The 20849-nt window shown below is 43.0% G+C and overlaps 1 long non-coding RNA gene across 1 annotated transcript; it reads left to right on the top strand.

Annotated features, from left to right (window-relative positions):
• Positions 1-4792: 4792 nt before the first annotated feature.
• LOC133375607 (uncharacterized) lies at positions 4793-10798 on the top strand. The gene is made up of 3 exons (XR_009760256.1): positions 4793-4942; positions 9006-9087; positions 10705-10798. It is a non-coding gene; the product is annotated as an uncharacterized LOC133375607 (long non-coding RNA).
• The last annotated feature ends 10051 nt before the right edge of the window (positions 10799-20849 follow it).

Genomic DNA, 20849 nt, shown 5'->3' with positions numbered 1-20849 from the left:
CAGGGTTCACCACGACTTGTGTGTAAATGTGCTTTAAATGTGGGGTGGGGAATGTGACCATAACAGGCAAGAAGAGAATGTACCAAAAAAAGGCAGTGAGATGGAGAGGAAGGAAGAGGAGGCAAGAGAGATGATCAAATGAAGCAGACCTGCTTGCAGAAGGTAGGGCTGGAACCAAGGAGTTGAAATATCAGGGAAACTGCAGATTTTGGCTAAATGTTAGGCGAAACAGTAAGCACTGTTCAGCAGTGAAACAGCCTGCCTGCCTCAGGAGATCTTAAGCTCTCCTTTGCTGAATGGCCATTGGTCAGGGATGCTCGAGTTTCAGATTCCTGCACTGCCCATCATGCATTGAGCAGGGGTTGGACTGGATGACCTCAAAGATCCCTTCCAGCTCTATGATTCTGTGAAAATTAGGGTCAAAGAGGAGTTTTAACACATCCTTAATGAGAAAGCCCCACTAGATCAGGATTCCTAACCACCCCCCACACACACACACACAAATTGAATGACACATTTCCCAGTCACCACTCTATTTGCATGCATTTCTTCAGCTGCTTCCATAATAAGAGGAAGATGAATGATGCAGGTGTCAATCAACACCAGACAGCCCACACTGCTCTTGTCATATTAAGATATAACATTAACTGCCGAGATAGATTTTTGCCATAGTTGAAGGCAACTCGGGTCAATCCAACGGAATGTCATGTCAAGAACATTTAAAGTGTTGCAATCCCAGCATGCCGTTGGCTGGCAGATCTCCACTACAGATCATGAGTGATGAATCAGACGGCGCAACGGTCTGGGAGGGAGGCAAGCTTTCGAATGATACAATTTTGCAGATGGCAGGCTGAGCTAACGATCACAGGATTAAAGATGGATAAGGCCTCCCTGCAATTCCACGCTGGATGGAACAGCTGGGCTGCCTCAAGGCGAACTCTAAGGAAGGGTGATGCCTTTCAGTGAGTCCAGGTCTGCAGGTGACACGTTACATAAATTATATTCCTGCAACAGGAAAGGTAGGTGGAACAGCCTAAGGGAAAATGACTCAACCTGCAATCAGCAAAAAAAAAGGAGGGGAGGGGAAAGCATTTGAAAATTAACTGCTCAAAATATATGCTGTCTATGCTGAATCTCAGCACAGCAAGAGTCAGATCTGGGTGTAATAATTCTTTCCATATTACATTTCCATATCACTGTGTACATACAGCAACTCAGTAATGTGCAACGCTCCCATAGAGCAGGCTGCTATTGGGTTGTATCGAATGTTAGTCCTTGTCAGAGTAGACCTGTCGAAATAAATGGGCATGACTAATTTAGATCCATTAATTTCAGTGAATTGACTCCAAGGAAAACATAGTTGGATCCAACCCGTTATAATCATTCATCTCTCCATATTAACTATCATTTTTAAAAAAAATTAAAAATATAACAGAAAAAAAAGAAACAAGGTCAGCTCACGTTAACCCTATGAATAACTCATCAGTCCTAGTTTAAAGATTATATATTAATATAAACAGTTTGTATCCCAACAGATATCCAAATGGGATTGACAATTATGAGGTATATGTTCAAATGCGGAAAGGGCAGGGGGATCTTCAGACCACAGAGTGTTGGATGGTGGGTGTACTGTTTACCCTTCCAGCCTTTAAGTCTCTTTGCAACTATAAGAGCCCACAGGGATCCGTTTTCCTTGTCCTTCTGTACATCTTCACATCATTTAAAAGTGAGCATCCACAAATGACAGGGAAGGACGTAGCTCAGCTGGAGAACATCTGCTTTGTATGCAGAAGGCCCCAGATTCAATCCCCAGTGGCATCTCCAGGTAGGGAGCAGGTTGGGTTGGAAAGACCTGTCTGTTCCAGTTCTTTCAGGTTCTCATTTTTCCAGTGTTAAATTTTCTACACTTCTACAGCAATCTGAGATTTTTTAAAAAAAAATCCTCATGAAAACTCTCCACCATTTTAGTGTGAATTTCTCCAAATAAACACATTTTTGTATGTGGTTTTGATAAAGCTACACATTTTTGCAGCCATTTCTCATCATTTCATGCCTTTTTGCATGCTATCTTCACTCATGTATTCATTTTTATGTACACGTTCCCCTAACATATGCATTTTTATAAATGTTGTTCAGTTGGCAAACTGCATCCCAAAATTCTAATAAATGCAAATTTCAAAGGATGGCTCTGTTCCGGTTCTCACATTGTTTTGGAAAGTGTGAATTTTATAAATTCTGCTTGAAATGCGAACTGAATAGAAATTCCCACCCATCCCTACTGCCAAGACACAGCTGGGGGAGGCCTCACTGAGGAAATCTTCATCAGGGGAAGGGCAGGAGGTGCCAATTATGGGGGCCCCACCCCAAATCAGGCCACATCTGATGGTGAAGAGCCACGATGCTGTGACGAGGTCAAGAGAGGGCCGTTTACACCCAGGGCAAGTTCAGCCTCAGACACTGAGGCCGAAGAGGTTCCAAGCCCAGGGGAGAGGCCAGCTGGAGACCCAGCCCATTTTGAGGAGTGCCCGACTGTAGGCCCAGATGCTTTGGGAGTAAAGGTCTGGCTGAAGGTGATTAATAGCAGTCAGCTGAGGTTTGGGGTGTGGTTCCAGCAGCTCCAGCATAAAACCCCCCAGTGCTGGGCTGGAAGAGCTGCTGGAACAATGTCTGTACATGAGTCCTGTGCCTGATCTGGCAGTTGTTGATGGCAGACCTGCCTCTTGATCTGTGTTGCACATAGACTGCTCTGGCTTTGCTTCTTGCCAGACCCCTTTGTTGTGGTGGACTCTGTTTGGACTCTGACTTTGGACTGACCCTGGATACTGCCCTGTAGGGTTGCCAGGTTCATGGCCTGAGACTGATCCTGTATCTTTAGGAGAAGAGAAAGTCAGCCAAGTGCAGGTGTTCTTGCAACACTGTAATGGGAAAAACCACAAGGTGGAATTCTGCCTTCCCGCTGCACAACTTTTAAAGATACAGAAGACCTCTTGGGGGTGCTTCCAGGTGGGCATTATTTTGGAGGTGGGGTACCAGCAAATTCAGGATGCACAGTAATAATTGATTGGGGAGGTCTTATGCAACAAACCCACTTCCCCCAAAAGATCAAACTTTTTGGAATAAGGAAAGTGATCAGGAATGCCTGAGAAACGTTGTCTAACCTCCCCACAAACAAATAAGGAGGAATGGTCAATAAACACATCATCCAAAAGTCCTTGGCCTTCTTTCTCCTTTCTTTTACTTTTGTTGCTTGTTCTAAATTTTGAGTACTTTTGAGGGCAGATGGTTACATCTGTTGAATGAGGGAAGGAGCCCCTCTTTGATCACCTTCAGACTGTCATTCCTTTGCAGGAGGGATTCAAGCACATTCCAGAAATTTAGTGTCCCACAATTAAAGTTGATCAAACTGAAGAGTAGGGATGGGATCTGTTGGCCGTTTCCATTTCGAAAGCATCAATTTGAGTTATTCTCTGTCTGCAAGCAGTTGCTTTTACTGATCCATTTTCCCCCTCAAGAAAAAAAGGGATACTAATATCAATATTTTTTAAAAGGAAATGTCAATATTTTGAAAGGAAATGTCGATACAACATATCTACTTTTTTAGAAGGGTTTTTTTGCAGTCAGGAAAGTGAGTAGGCAAGTGTACTAAAAAAAAGTGGGATGAACAAATGGTTAACAGGAAGACATATGGCCAGCACACCACAGGATGAATGTTCCCTGTTGTATAACTTCCCTGCAAGCAAATCAGAATGAATGCTTGATACAGTCCAGACATGGTCTAACCTCTGTGTGAAATCAGGGTGAATGCCCATTAAGCAGCTCATCTGCAGGAGCCCTTACTTTGTATGCAGAATGTGAGGTCTGCCTGCCCAGCCTCACAGAAGGGGTCTCCCCAAGCTAGTTGTTTTCCTTCGCTCAGCTTCAGAAATGCATATGTAAGACCTGAATTTCCACTTATCAAGCCAAGGTGTTCAGAGCAAACAAACCACAATCCAGTCAACAAAGCCTGATTAGAGGCTTCCTTTTTCTCTCTGTTTCACGGTATCCTTGAAACAGACAACAGAAAGCTGGCTTGCAAAACAGTCCTCAGGGTCTCCATATACTCTTCCAGTAGACTTCCACTGCCCCAGATCCAAGCATGGTCTGCTTGTGCAAGCAGAAGGTCCCAGGTTCAATTCTCCAGGTAAGGCTGGGAATATCCCTTGCCTGAAACCCTGGAGAGCAACTGCCAGTCAGTGCAGACAAGACTGAGCTAGATGGACGAATGGTCTGACTCCGTGGAAGGCATTTTTCTATGTTCCTTAGCCCTGCAGTGGCTGCACTACAAAAAAAAAAGAGAGGAAGGCTCACAGAAAGGCCATTTAGGGGGGGAGGAATGAACTTTGCCCCACATTTTAGACTTCTGAAAGAGAAATAACAGCATATTTCCAATTAACATTTCCATCCTAAACACATTTTCTCTGAAGCAAGTCCTATGGATGCTTTTGATGGCGTAAGTGTTCAAGTAAGCAACCTTCGGACTGCCGCCTTATTTTAAGTTCAAGATTATGATTCCGTTACAGTTTCCAGGTGCTTACAAACGTCTGTGCGTGTGCATGCGTGCGTGTGCGTTTGTGTGTGTGAGCATGTGTGTGTGTTCTCTCACTGGTGAATAATACTGAAAAACCTGTTCCATTTGCCCTGCAAAAAACACGTGCATGAGTAAACAGGGTTGTGGTTACCTCCGTAATAACTGCATGGCACATCCTCCACCTGTAACTCCTGTCTGTTGGTGACAGAGAATAGACAATGGACTCCTTCCAAGCCACTGGCAGCTGTCTCACCTTAGTCTCTCCCCACTCCTTGGATCTCTGAGAACTCTGGCACTGGGGAAAGGACGTCGCTCAGTGGCAAAGCATCTACTCTGCGTGCAAAAGGTCCCAGGCTCAATCCCCAGCATCTACAGGTAGGGCTGAAAAAGACCTCTTCCAGAAACTCTGGACAGCCACTGCCAGTCAGTGTCGACAATACTGAGCTAGATGGACCAAAGGTCTGATTCATTATAAAGCAGGTTCCTATGTTTTTGTGAGAGATTTCAGGTCTTCTCCCTCAGTTTTCAGCTTTCATTCTGAATACGTTTCTGTTCCTTAACTCAGTCTTTCCCAACCTTTGGGTCCCCAGATGTTGATGTACTACAGTTCCCATCATTCCTGACCATTGGCATGCTGGCTGGGGCTGATGGGAGTTGTAGTCCAACATCTGGAGACCCAAAGGTTGGGAAAGGCTGCACTGGTAGAGATATAAGGAAACACATGCAGTACCATATGGGGAATGGTTATCACAGACCTTTTTTGCAGGGCCGGGCTGGTCTTTTTCAGCCCCAGCAACTCAGAGGCATTTATCCCACATATACCACCATTTCTACTGGTGTTTTCATTTCTTCCGCCTTTGTACACTTGTCTTTATTGAATTTCACACATAGAGATTTCTTGCAGTTGCATAGATACTTCCACCTGATCTTCAGAAATGTATGCAGCATTCTCTAGGTTCATATCATCTACTTATCTAGATTATCATAGTCTCACTTCCTCCCTTCAAGCCATCTTTAATTTTTTTTAAAAAATTGAACTGTACCAGGGTTGCCAGGTTCATGGCCTGATCCTGATCCTGTATCTTTAGGAGAAGAGAAAGCCAGCCAAGTGCAGGTGTTCTTGCAACAGTGTAATGAGAAAAACCACAAGGTGGGATTCTCCCTTCCCCCTGCACAACTTTTAAAGATACAGAAGACTTCTTGGAGGCTGGGCCTGGCAATGAAGATGTCTTCTGTATCTTTAAAAGTTGTGCAGGGGGAAGGGAGAATCCCACTTTGTGGTTTTTCTCATTACACTGTTGCAGGAACACCTGCACTTGGCTTTCTCTTCTCCTAAAGATACAGGATCAGGCCATGAACCTGGCAACCCTAAACTGGACAGGATCTAGGATCGGCCCCTCTGTGACTCTTTTCCACCCATTAATTGCAGAACGGGGTTTTCCAACCTGTGTATGACACACAGCGGTTCCTTCTAGATCACATCTGCTTGGCTTGTGTATGAGGACAGCATCTGGTTCAGAGCCAGAGACTTTGCCTAACTTGTTTATCCTAGACTTTATACCAATATAACAGCCTGCTGTGTCAACATAACCATTACTAATTAATATTTATTTACATCAAACATATGCTAGGTGCTGCAGATACACTGTAACATCATTCTTTGTGACACTGTGTTTACAAAATGGCAATTTTCCCCCAAAGCACATTTACTGGTATATCAAGTCTAAGACTGCCTTGTTTGATTGAAACTGGAGGGTTGTTTGTGTACATAATCTGCTTGCAGATGGGCATGCCCACTCGAAACAGCAAGTTGGGGCACTAACTTACCTTGATGGGTTCAGTTCCAATAGCATACTTGAAGTGCCTACACATCTGCAAACAGACCTGCTTGCAAGTTGGGACCCCAGCCTTCTTTTGCAAACAGCTTGCTGACAGAAAACCGTGGCCTGGTTCCCATGCATAAAATTAATCCGTAGTTAAAAATTAAGTGTGGCTTAACATTAGGTGTGAACCAGGCCAGCGTGTGTTCAGACATCACAAAGAAGATTGCAGGAAAAAGGGAACCCCTTTAATGAGGCACAGGAGAGTTCTGAAATGAAAGCGTTAATCAGGAGCACCAACCAGAACCAAATAGGGGCTATACATGCTATTTCCAGCATGCTCTGTTAGCACACCTCTCCAGAAAGTTAGCTGATGTTGCAGAGGACAGACACACGCCTAAGAATCAGAACATAAAGTGATGTATGCTAACGGCGCAAGCTTATATGTGTTTACTCAGAAGTAAGCCCCACTGCAATGGGGCTTGCTTTCAGATAAATATGGTTAAGGCTACAGTCCTATGCACATTTATCTATGCACATATGTCAGTGCACATTATCAGTATTCCCCTTATTTTCTAAGGCAGCGGTGGGAAAACTCCAGCCAGGGAAGGCAGATGCCAAAGAGGAGAGGACTCCTGCATCTTTAATGGAAGAAGGAGGAATTTCAGCAGGCGCAGCTTACATAACAAGCTGCACCTTTTAGGAGCCCTGTCTTCTTCTGCATCTGGCCACCCTGCCTCGGGCACTCCAGATGTTGTTGGGCTCCTCCTACCATCAATATGGTTAATGGTCAGGGTCCAACAACATCTGGAGCAGAGCTTGGAAAAGTTACTTTTTTGAACTACAACTCCCATCAGCCCAATCCAGTGGCCATGCTGGCTGGGGCTGGTTGGAGTTGTAGTTTAAAAAAGTAACTTTCAACAAGACTTTTAAGTAGAGACATCCCAATTTGCGTTGACACTGCTTTTTAAGATGTTTTTAGAGCTTTTTTTAAAAAAAATATGTCTTTGAAGATGTTTTGTTTTAATATATTTTAATATCTGTTTTTGTGATGTTTTATAGTGTTTTTAGTGTTTTTGTTTGCCGCCCTGGTCTCCTACTGGGAAGAAGGGCGGGATATAAATCTAAATAATGATCATGATAATGATAAATCTTCCTGCATTCTCTCCATCCCCAGCATATAATACTCGTTTCCCATTCATTCTTCCTGTTTGACTTTGCAAAAAACAGCATGCAGCTATTTGTTGTTGTTATGTGCCTTCAAGTCAACTACGACTTATGGCGACCCTATGAATCAATGACCTCCAACAGCATTTGTCGTGAACCACCCTCTTCAGATCTTGTACGTTCAGGTCTGTGGCTTCCTTCATGGAATCAATCCATCTCTTGCTTGGCCTTCCTCTTTTTTCTACTTCCTTCTGTTTTCCCCAGCATTATTGTCTTTTCTAGTGAATCATGTCTTCTCATGATGTGTCCAAAGTATGATATCCTCAGTTTCAGCAGTTTATCAGCAGTTTATCAGCAGTTTATGCAGCTATTAAATTACATCAAAATATGCCCGTTGTGGCTAATGGCCGTTGATTGCCTTATACTCCATGAATTAGTCTAGTCCTCTTTCAAAGTCCTCCAAGCCATCACTGCCTCTTGTGGGAGCGAACTCCATAGTTTAACTATGTGTTGTGTGAAGAAGGACTTCCTTCTGTCGGTCCTGAATCTTCTAACACTCAGACTCCTCAAGTTGTAAGTGTTATGAAAGAGGGAGGAAAGCTTTTCTCTATCCACTTTCTCCATGCCATGGGCAACTTTCTACACTTCTATCATGTCAGCTCTGACTTACCTTTTCTCTAAGCTAAAAAGTCCCAAATGCTGCAACCTTTCCTCGTAGGGGAGATGTTGCTAGACTACAACTCCTATCATCTCTGGCTTCTGGCCATGCTAGCAGGAGCTGATGGGAGAAGGAGTCCAACTACACAAATTCCCCACTCCTGCTTTAGCACTTTTTGTTAGAGATATATCAGAAAAATATAATTGTCTAAAGCTAGCTCAGCTGAAAGCGGCCTTTGCCAACCTAGTGCCCAGCTTGGGGCCACAACTTCCAACGGTCTCAGTGGGAGTTATAGTCCAAATCATCTGCAGGGCACCAAGTTGCCAAAGACTGCTTTAAAATATATTTCATTGCCCTCCAGTGTGAGAAAGGGCAGGCTATGCACTGCATGGTGCCTTAGGGTTCATCATGCACATCATGCATTTACACGTGTGTGCACTGTACATGAGATGCATCCCCTCCCATGCACTCTCAAAAAAGTGACTTTGTAGAGTCCTTGGGAGAGAACTCAATCTGGAAGAATGACAACTATAGCTGCTACTCACACTATCAGCATTTTAATAAAAGTATCTGCTAAAGCCAAAGACAGGGAAAGAAGTGGGACCTGCAACAAAATGTTGCAGCATGGATCACTCCTGTACTCCATTCCATTCTCACTCCCGGTTTTCAAACTTTACTCTCCAACAGTTAGTCACCATTCTGCACCCATGAAGAATTCTCAGTCCTCATAGCGCTGTTTTGGTTGTCTCCTCTCCCCTTAGAATTTTTTTTTTTTAATTATGTACTTTTGCAGAATTCCTTCCAGTCTGCTGATATCTACTCCTTGTGCCTGGATGGTGCCATTTGGGCAACGTAAAGACTGGTACCCAGAGAACGTGAGTTCATTGTTTGAATATATGATGAAACAAGGACAGAGGCTAATCAGGTAGGAAATAGGGGCTGCCCCATCCAGTAAGTAGGGACTATTATAGTCTATGCTACAGGCCTCCACCTTTCCTTGTGGTTCAGAAAATGAGCCAATGAATCCCTTCTTGAACCATAGTGGCAGCAATCTCCCTGTATCTAGCATCTATGAGAAAGGTCGTGTAATATCTGAGATCTTGCCTTAATCATAACCCTGCTTTGGGTATAATGATGGATGTGAATTGCAGCAGCAGAGGTTTGCCAGGGTCCTCTCTGGTGCCAATTTTACTATGAATCATATAGTCATAGTATATGTGGCAAGAGGCATATCATCACATAGCTATGCCTTCAAACCTTCTATTAACCCATAGTGATTGTGCTCAGACCATGCCACCCTTGAAAAACCCATCTGCATTTTGAAAGTAAACCCTTTGATATATTATCGCTCCCTTCCCCCGCTTTGGAGTTCAACTGCAAGATGGACTCAAAACTACAGGAAGACAGATTACAGTTAAACATTACAGAAACAATCAAAAATGTAAAAGCAAAATGACAACGTGGAAATATCCCAAGGGAGGAATGCATTGCCATCTTTAGAGGATTCCAGGAAAGAGAGCAGGTAAAACATGCATCTCCCAGATATAAGGAAGTGGATAAGAGACTGCATGATGAAGTATGAACTCATCAGCTCAAATCTCAGATTTGCTAGATTTCTTTAGGCAGGCTCTCTCAGTGCAGAGCCCCATTCACAATATAATCTAGTACCGAACCAAGGTGGTGAGAGCCAACAGTAATGGAGCAAAGCAGGGCCACTGAGAAACAAGAGGAAGGCATCAGCATGCTCGGAGGAAGACTGATGACATCCAAATTACTCTCTTTTTCAACCTATTCCTAAGGAGGGAGATTCTGAACAGGCGATGGCAGTGAAAGATTGGTTGGGGGTTGAACAAACAATCCAAAAAAGATAAAGGCTGTGATGGATTCAATATAATTTCAGTATTTTATCATAGCCTCTTTTTTTCCTTCTTTAATTAATTTCCATGAGTCCTTGTTAAGTTCCTATTTCCCCTTAATTGCCAGCTTCCTGGGCTGAACATCTCCCTTTACTTTTATTCTTCCTGTGCAGTTTTGACCCTCCTGTGCCGGTGAGCCTCTAAAGCAAAATCTAACTATTTTATAACAACCAAACAGAACACAAAATAGTGGTTCAGTTTCATTCTTCACAGAGAAACTGTTGGCAGGTGAAGTAGTTGATCCATGGCTATACCCCATTTTGAATGGGATGGCACTTGCAGCTTGGGGGTGCTTTATGGTGCAGTGCTCTTCCAGAATGCCCAGGCAGTGGTGGTCACCAGGAGTCAGCCCTGTAGCCAGCCCTCCTTGTTTGGTGGGGCAGCCACATATCTAGGTGGGGCATGGGGGGAGGTGCATAGCACCAGCCAATCCCCCCCAGTGGAGAGGATGTGAGGGCGAGGCCAGGGGAAGGGAAAGGTAGTGACCTTCTCTGTCACACCTTCTCCATCCAGAGAGTGTGTTAACTTACATGAATGAAATTTAATCTGTTGAATTGTCTCACCCTTTTTTGACAGATCCCCAGGAACACCAGACTCAAATCTTGATTTTACCTATAGCTGCAGTCCCCTTTCACTTGTGGTCTATCCCTGTGTTCTGATTCTTCATAAACTGAACTACTTTTGTAAAAACAGTGAACTCATGAACTTGGCTTTGATGCTGCATTAGGTTTTAGATTCATTGGGGAGGAGACCCTGGCTGGGAGTCCAGAGTCTGTGACTTCAAATCCTCGCTCATGTCTCCTGGGTGTCAAGGGTCAGCTAAAGATTACCCCACAGTGAGTGGCTCAGGGGTTATGTGCCCTGCCACCTGTGCAGCTGTGGGCAAGCGGCATCGTTCCAAGGAGCCCAATTGCCCACCAGCTGGCAGTTGTAGACAAGGAAGGGGCTGGCTTGTGCAGCTGTGGCAAGCTGAGCAGGCCCTAGCCAGCTGGGGAGGACTAGTCTCAGAGGGAGGCAATGGTCAACCCCCTCTGAATACCGCTTACCATGAACATCCTATTCATAGGGTCGCCGTAAGTCGGGATCGACTTGAAGGCAGTCCATTTCCATTTCCAACTGAAAAACAAACAGGTTTAGGGAAGAAAGAGACAAAATAAATACTATTGGGTGTGTTTGTTAACTCCTCCTTGAAAGTCCCTCCTTCTAGTCTTGTTCCTAGCTTTTAGATTTTCCTTCCTTGGACAATCAAGGGAAAACTTTTTAACTAGCTGCTACATAAAGAGAAACAAAGCAACTGGAAACTAATTGTGGAAAACAATTGGACTTTTAAAAACTAGTTATTGTGTTGATTCTTCTGTCCAGAAACCCCAAAAAGGCCTCACACTGAGCTGCACATATTTGGAAAAATAAGAAGTTAGGCCTGAGTTACAGCTTAGGTGTCCAGACAGTCAGCTAGCTAAGTGTAGTGTACACAGCAATATTTTCATTCCTGTAGGGCTGTTTTAATGCTTTGCCATCAAGTAATCAAGAACAAGAAGAAATAGCCACTATGATTGTGAGTATAGTGAGTGCTTTAAAAGAGTGAAGGGTAGGCATTTTTTCAGGTCATTTTAAGATCTCTTTATTTCATCCTTTAGCAATAAGCACCCAATCCTGCTCTACTCCTTGTAAGGCCTTCAGAATAAACAAACTCTTGCTTCTTACTGCAGGCAAACAAACATGCTTCTTTACTGCTGGCTGGGTAGATAGCACAACCGAAAATGAAAATCAGAGCAAAGGAAAGTCCAAGGGGTGGAATCTAACTCTCTAGCCCATAATACAACGTTCTAATATTTAACTCTTTAAGGGTCATGTTACTATACAAGATTTTTTTTCAGGGTCACTGAAATAATTACAAGGTGATAGTGATTGTGAAAATTCCACCCTCAGTCAGAGAGTCTTGAGTGAGCAGACTTTTGGGGGCTCTTCCAAATGAAGCTTTTGTTGTGCACTTGCCCTGCCTTATTCAATGAATTTTTTAGATGGTCCTATTCTTAAATTGCTCCTGTTCTTAAAATAAGCTATCATTCTTTAAATGGAAGTTTTCATTGTCTGTCATTGCCGACCTGAGCTCCTGCTGGGAGGAAGGGCAGGATATAAATCAAATAATAAATAAATAAATAAAATGTCACAAATTACAAAGAAGACGATATTTATTTATTTTATTTATTTAATTCAATTTTTATACTGCCCATAGCAAAGCTCTCTGGGCGGTGTACAACCAATATTCCCCCAATAAATCCTAGCAGGAGGGCTAAGCACAGCTTGGGGGCAGGGCCGGATTAAGCTGAGGAGGGCCCCTAGGCTGATTGATGTTTGGGGGGCCCTTCTCCCTACCTTTCTGCTTTTTTTCACGCAGGTTTGCCATCAATCAAGATGACAGCCGAGGTTTCCCTAAGGGGCTGAAGCCTCTGCCGCCATCTTGGTTGATGGCAGCAATGCAGTTTCATTCGGGGATGTAAGTAATGTTTGTACTATCCTCCAGGTTCAGGCCATGTGGTGCCAATGTGTCCAGAGAGAGACAATAGAACCAATTGCCTAGAGAGGTAACGGGCTCTCCGACATTGGAGGCATTTAAGAGGCAGCTGGACAGCCATCTGTCGGGAATGCTTTGATTTGGATTCCTGAATTGAGTAGGGGGTTGGACTTGATGGCCCTTCCAACTCTACTATTCTATGATTCTGTGGCCCTCCAGATGTTACTTGACTACAACTCCCATAATCTCTGGCTATTGGCCATGCTGGCTGGGGCTGATGGGAGTTAGAGTCCGACAACACTAGGAGGAGCAAAGGCTCTCCTTCCCTGCTATCGATCTTCCTACAAAACAATTGGGCAGATGTGCCCTGAGGAGGTGCAAATGTTCTCTGCCAGCCTGTAGCAACGCACGTACGTCCGCCTTGAGAGGCAGTGGCAGAGCATCTGCTTTGCATGCAGAAGGTCCCCGGTTCAATCCCCAGCATCTCCAGTTAAAAAGATCTGGGGAAAACCTCTGCCTGAGACTTTGCAGAAGCCTTGGCAGTTGGAGGGGACAGCACCATGTTCTGACTGTGCAAGGCAGCTTCATACATGAAGGACCACAGCTCAGTGGTTAGGTGGAGCACATGCTTTGCCTGCAAAACAACTCAGGTTCAAACCCTAAATTTCCAGGTAGGTCTGGAACTTAGCAAGCCGCCTTATATCGAAGTCATTCAGTTGACCCTTCTAGCTCAGTATTGTCTACACTGACTGGCAGCAGCTCTCCAGGGTTTCAGACAAGGTCCAGCGGACGGCAACCAGGATGATCAGGCGACTGGAAACCAAGCCCTAAGAGGAGAGACTGAAAGAACTGGGCATGTTTAGTCTGGAGAAGAGAAGACTGAGGGGAGATAGGATAGCACTCTTGAGGTACATGAAAGGTTGTCACATAGAGGAGGGCCGGGATCTCTTCTCAATCCTCCCAGAGTGCAGGACACGGAATAATGGGCTCAAGTTGCAAGAAGCCAGATTTTGACTGGACATCAGGAAAAACTTCCTAACTGTTAGAGCCATACGACGATGGAACCAATTACCTTGAGAGGTAGTGGGCTCTCCGACACTGGAGGCCTTCAAGAGGCAGCTGGGCAGCCATCTGTCGGGAATGCTTTGATTTGGGTTCCTGCATTGAGCAGGGGGTTGGACTTGATGGCCTTATAGGTCCCTTCAACTCTACTATTCTATGATTCTATGAATCTCTCCCAGCCCTCCCTGGAGATGCCATTGGGGACTGAACCAGGAACCTTCTGCGTGCAAAGTAGATGCTCTGCTACCCACTGAACTCAAAATCCCTCTCTGCAACACTAGGGAGCTGCTGTTAGTCAGAGCAGGCAATACTGTGCTACACGGACTCATGGATTGACTTTGTATATGGCAGCCTCTTCTGTTCCTACATGCTCTTCAAAAGGATGCAACGCTTCACCAACACAAGTACATCATCTCATCCTGTTCAACACCAAAAGATGCAGATCTGCCTTCCTGAGCCCTGTGCTGCTGGCCCTACCAAGGGATCAGCTTCATGCTGAATATGATAATTCACCAAATGCTCATTACATAACAGCCCCCACCCTGTGATTACATAATTTGAATTGCCCAATCCATTACATAAGGCTCAGGTCACAGCCCATCGGGATAACTCTTGGAGCCATTATGTAAAACGTGGGAAGAACTGAGAGAAAACACTTCGGCCAGGGTGAAAGAAATGGGAGGAAAGGTGATTGCTTGAGGCAAGTTATGCCTCTCTCTCTCTCTCTCTCTCTCCACACCTCCACCCCAGAAGGCTCATCCGGCAGACAGGAGTCACGAAGGGGGCTGAATCCCTAAGGCAGGTGGTGTGCTACTAGGGCCAGCTAAAGATCACCCCCACAGTGAGTGGCTCAGGGGTTATGTGCCCTGCCACCTGTGCAGCTGTAGGCAAGGTGCACAGTCCCAAGGAGCTCAGTTGCCCCCCAGCTGGCAGGTGCGGACAAGGAAGGGGCTGGCTTGTGCAGCTGTGGCAAGCTGAGCCAGCTGGCGAGGACTCGCCTCAGAGGGAGGCAATGGTAAACCCCCTCTGAATACCCCTTACCATGAAAACCCTATTCATAGGGTAGCCATAAGTCGGGATTGACTTGAAGGCAGTCCATTTCCATTTTCAAGCAGAATTTATCAAATTCGCAATTTCCGAAACAATATGAGAACCTAAACACAGCATTTGAAACTCGCATTTGTTAGAAGTTTGGAATGCAGTTCATCAAATACAAAAATGCATCTATTAGGGGAAAGCGTGCATAAGAACGAATACACGAGTGACAATAACATGCAAAAAGGCACGAAACAATAAAAATGGCTTGCAAAGATGTGTACCTTTGATAAAAACTGCCTACAAATATGTGTTTATTTGGAAAAATTCACACTAATATGGTGGAGAATTTTCATGAGGATTTTTTTTAAAAAAAAATTCGCAGATCCCTGTAGAAACGTAGAGGACTGAATTTAACATTGGGAAAAATCAGGGACTGAGAGAACCGAAACAGGTCTTTCACCCTTATGTGCTACAGGGCAGGGATGTAGCTAGCTCAGTGGCAGAGAAGCTGCTTTGCATGCAAAAAGTCCCTGGTTCAGTCCCGGGCGTCTCCATGTGCTTCAGGCCACGTGCATGATTCCCGCATTGACTTGATGGCCTTATCGGCCCTTTCCAGCTCTACTGTTCTATGAAGGCAACAATTTTTCTCCACTCCCAGGAACACAATGGGCCACAAACTTGAAAATACTTTCTGCACCCTCACACCTCTCGTTCCTCAAGTGACGTTGGGTTCAGGGTGTCATACTGTGAACAACATTTACTTCCTTTACAGTATTTATTTATTTATGCATGCATTCATTTATTTTAAAGCAGTTCTAAACCCCTTAATATTTAATTGTCTGTTAAGCAGTGTTCAACATAAAAACAATAAACAATATCATTAAAACCAAAATACAGCATAAAACCAGTAAAAGAGTAGTATGGGAATTCAAACAAATAAAAGGCATCCTCCTATTCTGCTGGCTGATACCGTTCAGGCCATTTTAACATCTATATGAAGCCCTTGGGAGCGGTCATCAGGAGCTTTGGGGTGAGGTGTCAGCACTATGTTGATGATACCCAGATCTAGTCCTCCATAACATCTGGATCGGGAGAGGCCGTGCAAGCCCTGGACCGCTGCCTGGACTCGATGGTGGGCTGGATGAGGTCCAGTAAACTGAGTCTGAATCCTAGCAAGACGGAGGCACTGTGGGTTGGTGGTTCCCGAGTTTGGATAATTGGTCAGTTGCCTGATTTGGACGGGGTTGTACTCCCTCTGAAAGAGCAGGTCTGTAGTCTGGGGGTGCTCCTGGATCCATCTTTGTCGCTAGAGGCCCAGGTGACCTCAGCGGCTAGGAGTGCCTTTTACCAGCTTCAGCTGGTGAGACAGCTGCAGCCATTTCTGGACTGGTATAGCCTGACCACTGTTGTCCACACACTGGTAACCTCTAGGCTGGATTACTGTAATGCGCTCTATGTGGGGCTGCCCTTGAGGTTGGTCCGGAAGCAGCAGCTGGTGCAAAATGCCATGGCGAGACTGCTCACTGGGGCAGGGTAACTCCAACATGTCACCCCGCTGCTGAAAGGACTGCACTGGCTGCCCATTTGCTACCAAGCCAAGTTCAAGGTTCTAGTTCTGGTGTACAAAGCCCTTTACAGCTCGCGACCAGGATACCTTTAAGACCGTCTTACCCCTTATATACCCAGTTGATCACTGCACTCTGAAGGTGAGGGCCTCCTGCAGATACCATCTTATCAGGAGGTTCATTCTGCACAACATAGGAAATGGACCTTTAGTGTGGCGGCACCTACCCTGTGGAATTCCCTCCATTTGAATATCAGGCAGGCTCCATCTCTGCTATCTTTTCGGTGCCTTTTGAAGACTTTCCTCTTACAACAAGCCTTTTAAGTTGAGACTTATTCCAGTCTGCATCTGTGTTAGAATTGCATAATATGTTGTTTAATAATGTTTTTAACCCTTTTTTAAAGTTGTTTTTTTTAATGTTTTTAAGGCTGTTTTGTTTTAATGTATTTTAAGATCTGTGTTTATGATGTTTTAAAGTGTTTTTAGTGCTTTGTTTGCCACCCTGGGCTCCTGCTGGGAGGAAGGGCGGGATACAAATTACATAAATAAATAAAATAAACTCCAGGTTTATAAAATGGCTGGATTGCCGGTTTAGTTTCTTATTGTTTTTGTGGTATTTTTCTACATTCCTCTGAGTGTTTTGTAATAGCAAAGGAGGTTAGAAATGCTGTTAATGAAGACAGTGTGTGCAATATATCCTACACATCATCACCGCAAAAGTGATTAGGCAGACAGATGTATTCCTGGGCTCTCATGAAAGGCATGACTACACACGTGGGTGCACCTGGCCGTGCAACTTATTTATGCAAAGTCTTGTAGTTTTCCTAAATAATTTAATCAGTGAGAGGCAGCCCTAAGAGGGGAGTTACAACTTCACTTCTTATTCTCGCTTTAGCTAGCCTTGTGCATTCTTAGCCAGCTGCCACTCAAAAAGGAATAGAGAAATGCACAAACCCATTCATTATACAGGAGGACAAAACCAGACATTCAACGTTCATTTGACAGAACATGCCACTGCATTTACTCACATTCCTCTCTCACTCTCCTTGTCTCTCACTCCCCTCTTCCTGTGGATTCCCCATTCTCTGCCAAAGTGTTATGATTCCCGAGGGCAGAGACACATATATTTGTGTTTCCCCAGATGGTACGGTCCTTGAAGGCAAAGATCTGTATATTTTCGCTCATCTAACTCTGCCTCGTTTCCAGGTTCTGCTGATGTGGTCTTTATTTAAATTGCAAGCAAAAGGGAAAGAAGACCTCAAGAGATGCCCACACACAAAAAGTCCATTTGTTGCCCCATATATGTGTGTGTGTGTGTGTGTGTGTGTGTGTGAACTGTGCTTCAGGAATGACTTCAAAGAGAAAGCAAAATTTTCTTCTACACCAACTCAAATAGCCATGGTAGTGGTTAAGGTGTTGGACTATGACCTGGGAGACCAGGGTTCGAATCCCCACACAGCCATGCAGCTCACTGGGTGTCCTTGGGCCAGTCACTGCCTCTCAGCCTCAGAGGGAGGCAATGGGAAACCCCCTCTGAATACCCCTTACTATGAAAACCTGATTCATAGGGTCGCCATAAGTATGGATCGACTTGAAGGCAGTCCATTTCCATTTTTCTGCACACCTGAGTGGTCCACCCGTTTGTCATCCCTGCATTAGGTGCCTCCCTGTCACTCACTCCTTGATATTAATGTGTAACTAGGAAGAGGCTGATACTGTATCCCTTTACGGGCTCTCTGGCCTAGAAAAGGGAAAGAAAGAAAAATTCTCATGAACAGCAGTACACAGTTTCATATTTGTGGTCCTAATAATCTCATCCTGATAGTCCCAATTTTGAGGTGAGATTCAACCACATACTAGCAAATTCACATTATTCAATTAAAGTACAGTTGGCAATCTTGCACAGCAACACACACACCCCAAATTGGACTTTTTGCAATAAAGAAAGTGATGGCAAAATGTACTGGAAAAGTTTGGAATAACTTTTGCTTGATGCAACATTGCCTAGCATCCCTGCAATCTGTGTGCAAAAACAAATCAGAATGAATGCTCAATTAATAGGTCGTTGGGAAGTAGGGATGGAGAGGAAATTTGATTCAGTTCACATTTAAGGCAAACTTAATGTAATTTACACTTTCTGAAACAGTACACAAACTGAAACTCAGCCAACCTTCAAAATCCACACTTCTCCAGATGTTGCAATGCAGTTGTCCATCCAAATAATGTGTTGTCCATCCAAATAATGTGTACAAATGCATCTCCTGGGGTACTATGTGCATAAATATGCATATATTAGTGAAAATAACAAAAATTAGGAAGATTGTTTTGCAAAAATGTATATTAGGTGAAATTGCATACAAATGTGCATATTAGGAGGTGTTTGAATTCAAATGCTGATGAATTTTCATGAATACTTTTTTTAAAATGCTAACTGATGCAAAAAATGTGGAGAACTAAACTTGTTGGAAAAATCAGAAATTGAAATTGACATATTTGCCCGTCACTATCTGGAATAAGTTGAAAGCACAATCATTGGGAGATTTTTAATTTGAACCTTTTGGCCAGCATTGACAGAAGCAGACACATCTAATCCCATCTCCTTTTCAGAAAATGTGCGTCCCCACACTAGTAACCAAACTAAACTCTTCCAAACTCCTTTTTGAGTTTATGGATTAGGCATGAGAGCTGATTTAGGAAAGGGCAACAGCCACACTTGTCCAGAGCTGGGATTCCTGTACTGACAATATAAAATGCATACTTCTACAAATACAGCTTTTATATTTTATTTGCTGTGCTTAACTTTAAACTATTTATTGTGATCTAAACTATTCTAACAATTTATTGCAAGAAGACATGGGGGAAGTATTTCTTTATACTTACACACTCTTTTAAATCTTTTAAATTCTATTCATGTCTGCCTAACCAATGGGGTCCAATGAGGCTTATCCCTAGGTAAGCATGTATACGATTGAAGCCTTAATAAAATAAGATTTTAAAACAAATTTCCATAGCCCCAATCCAACATGGTGTGAAGCATCCTTAAACCCAATCCTTTTATTAGGCTTAAACATATTCATCTCCATTCAGTTGTGGTCCAGATGTAGGATGGTATCATTTGCTGCCCTGGGCTCCTGCTGGGAGGAAGGGCAAAATATAAATCAAATAAGAAATAGATTTGTTCTCTTGTCATGGACATATTGTTTTCACAGCAATGCAAGGGTGTGTGTTAGACTACTTGTCAAAATATTTCCATTCCTATACAAAGCTGGCATATATTTGCAGAGCAATAATTTCAACATTTTACAAAGCAGAATTAAAAATAGCGATGCTATATTTTGGATAAAATTCAACCAAAATTTGCCCCTTTCCTAGGGACAGACAAATTTGTCAATTTCAGCCTCTGCATTTCTCATTTTTCCAGTCTTCAGTACTCCACATTTCTGAAAAATCCTCATGAAAATTCATCAGCATTTTAGTATAAATTTCTCCTAATAAACATATTTTTGTTTGTGACTTTGACTAAAACACACATTTGCAAGCAAGTTCCCTTAATATAATTCCCTTAATGCATTTTTGTATATTTACTAATATATGCATTTTTCTTTTTTTTTTACAATAATTTTTATTCAAATTTTCATAAAACATAGAAAACAAAATCATAAAACATTCAAAGACAAAAAACAAAACAAAACAAAAATGATTAAACAAAAAAAAATAAAATGTTGACTTCCCATTTGTCACATATCAAATCAGTTATAGGTCTACAATATATAACAATCCTGTCTCTTAAATCATATTATAAAATCACTTTCCTCCAGTAGTTATCTTAATTAATCATCAAATCTCATAAACATTACTTTATTCTTTCCACAAAAAGACAAAGAGAGGTTTCAATTCTTTAAGAAATATATCTATCAATTTTTCTCCAAATAAACATGTCAATTAATCCATCTCGTTAATAATTATAATAATCTTATTGTCATAATCATAGTCCAAATAAACATTTCGATTAATCCATCTCATCAAAATCTGTTAGGTCCAATAATTTCAATAGCCATTATTCCATTATCCCTATTAATTCCATCTTCCATCTTCAATAGTCCTGTTAAGTCCAGTAATTTCAGTGTCCAATCTTCCATTATCAGTATTCCATAATAATCTTGCTGTTGTAGCCATAGTCATATAATAAGAGTCTGATGGGAATTTCCTCTATCCCAAATATTTTCTTGCCATCCATTCTGAATAAGTTGCTGAAACATTGTTGTAAATTCATATCTGTGTTCTTCTTTTTTAGAAAATGCACTGGCTCATCTCTTAAGAGTTTTTCCATTGTCACATGACTGCAGTTAATTCCATAGATTTTCTCTATATCAAGCTCCATCACATCATTCCAGTCCAGAAGATTATCCAAGCCATTGATAACTTTATCTCTAATATCTTCATTAATTTCTTCAGAGATAACGTTAAATTCCAAACAGTAGATTTTATTTCTAATATCCATAAACTCCAGATCTTTTTCCAATTCCACATTTGTTCCAATCT

Source organism: Rhineura floridana, chromosome 1 (assembly GCF_030035675.1).
Source record: "Rhineura floridana isolate rRhiFlo1 chromosome 1, rRhiFlo1.hap2, whole genome shotgun sequence".
Classification (NCBI taxonomy): Eukaryota; Metazoa; Chordata; class Lepidosauria; order Squamata; family Rhineuridae; genus Rhineura; species Rhineura floridana.
The sequence above is the reverse complement of the archived record's forward strand: the minus strand, read 5'-3'. Positions and strand labels throughout refer to the sequence as shown.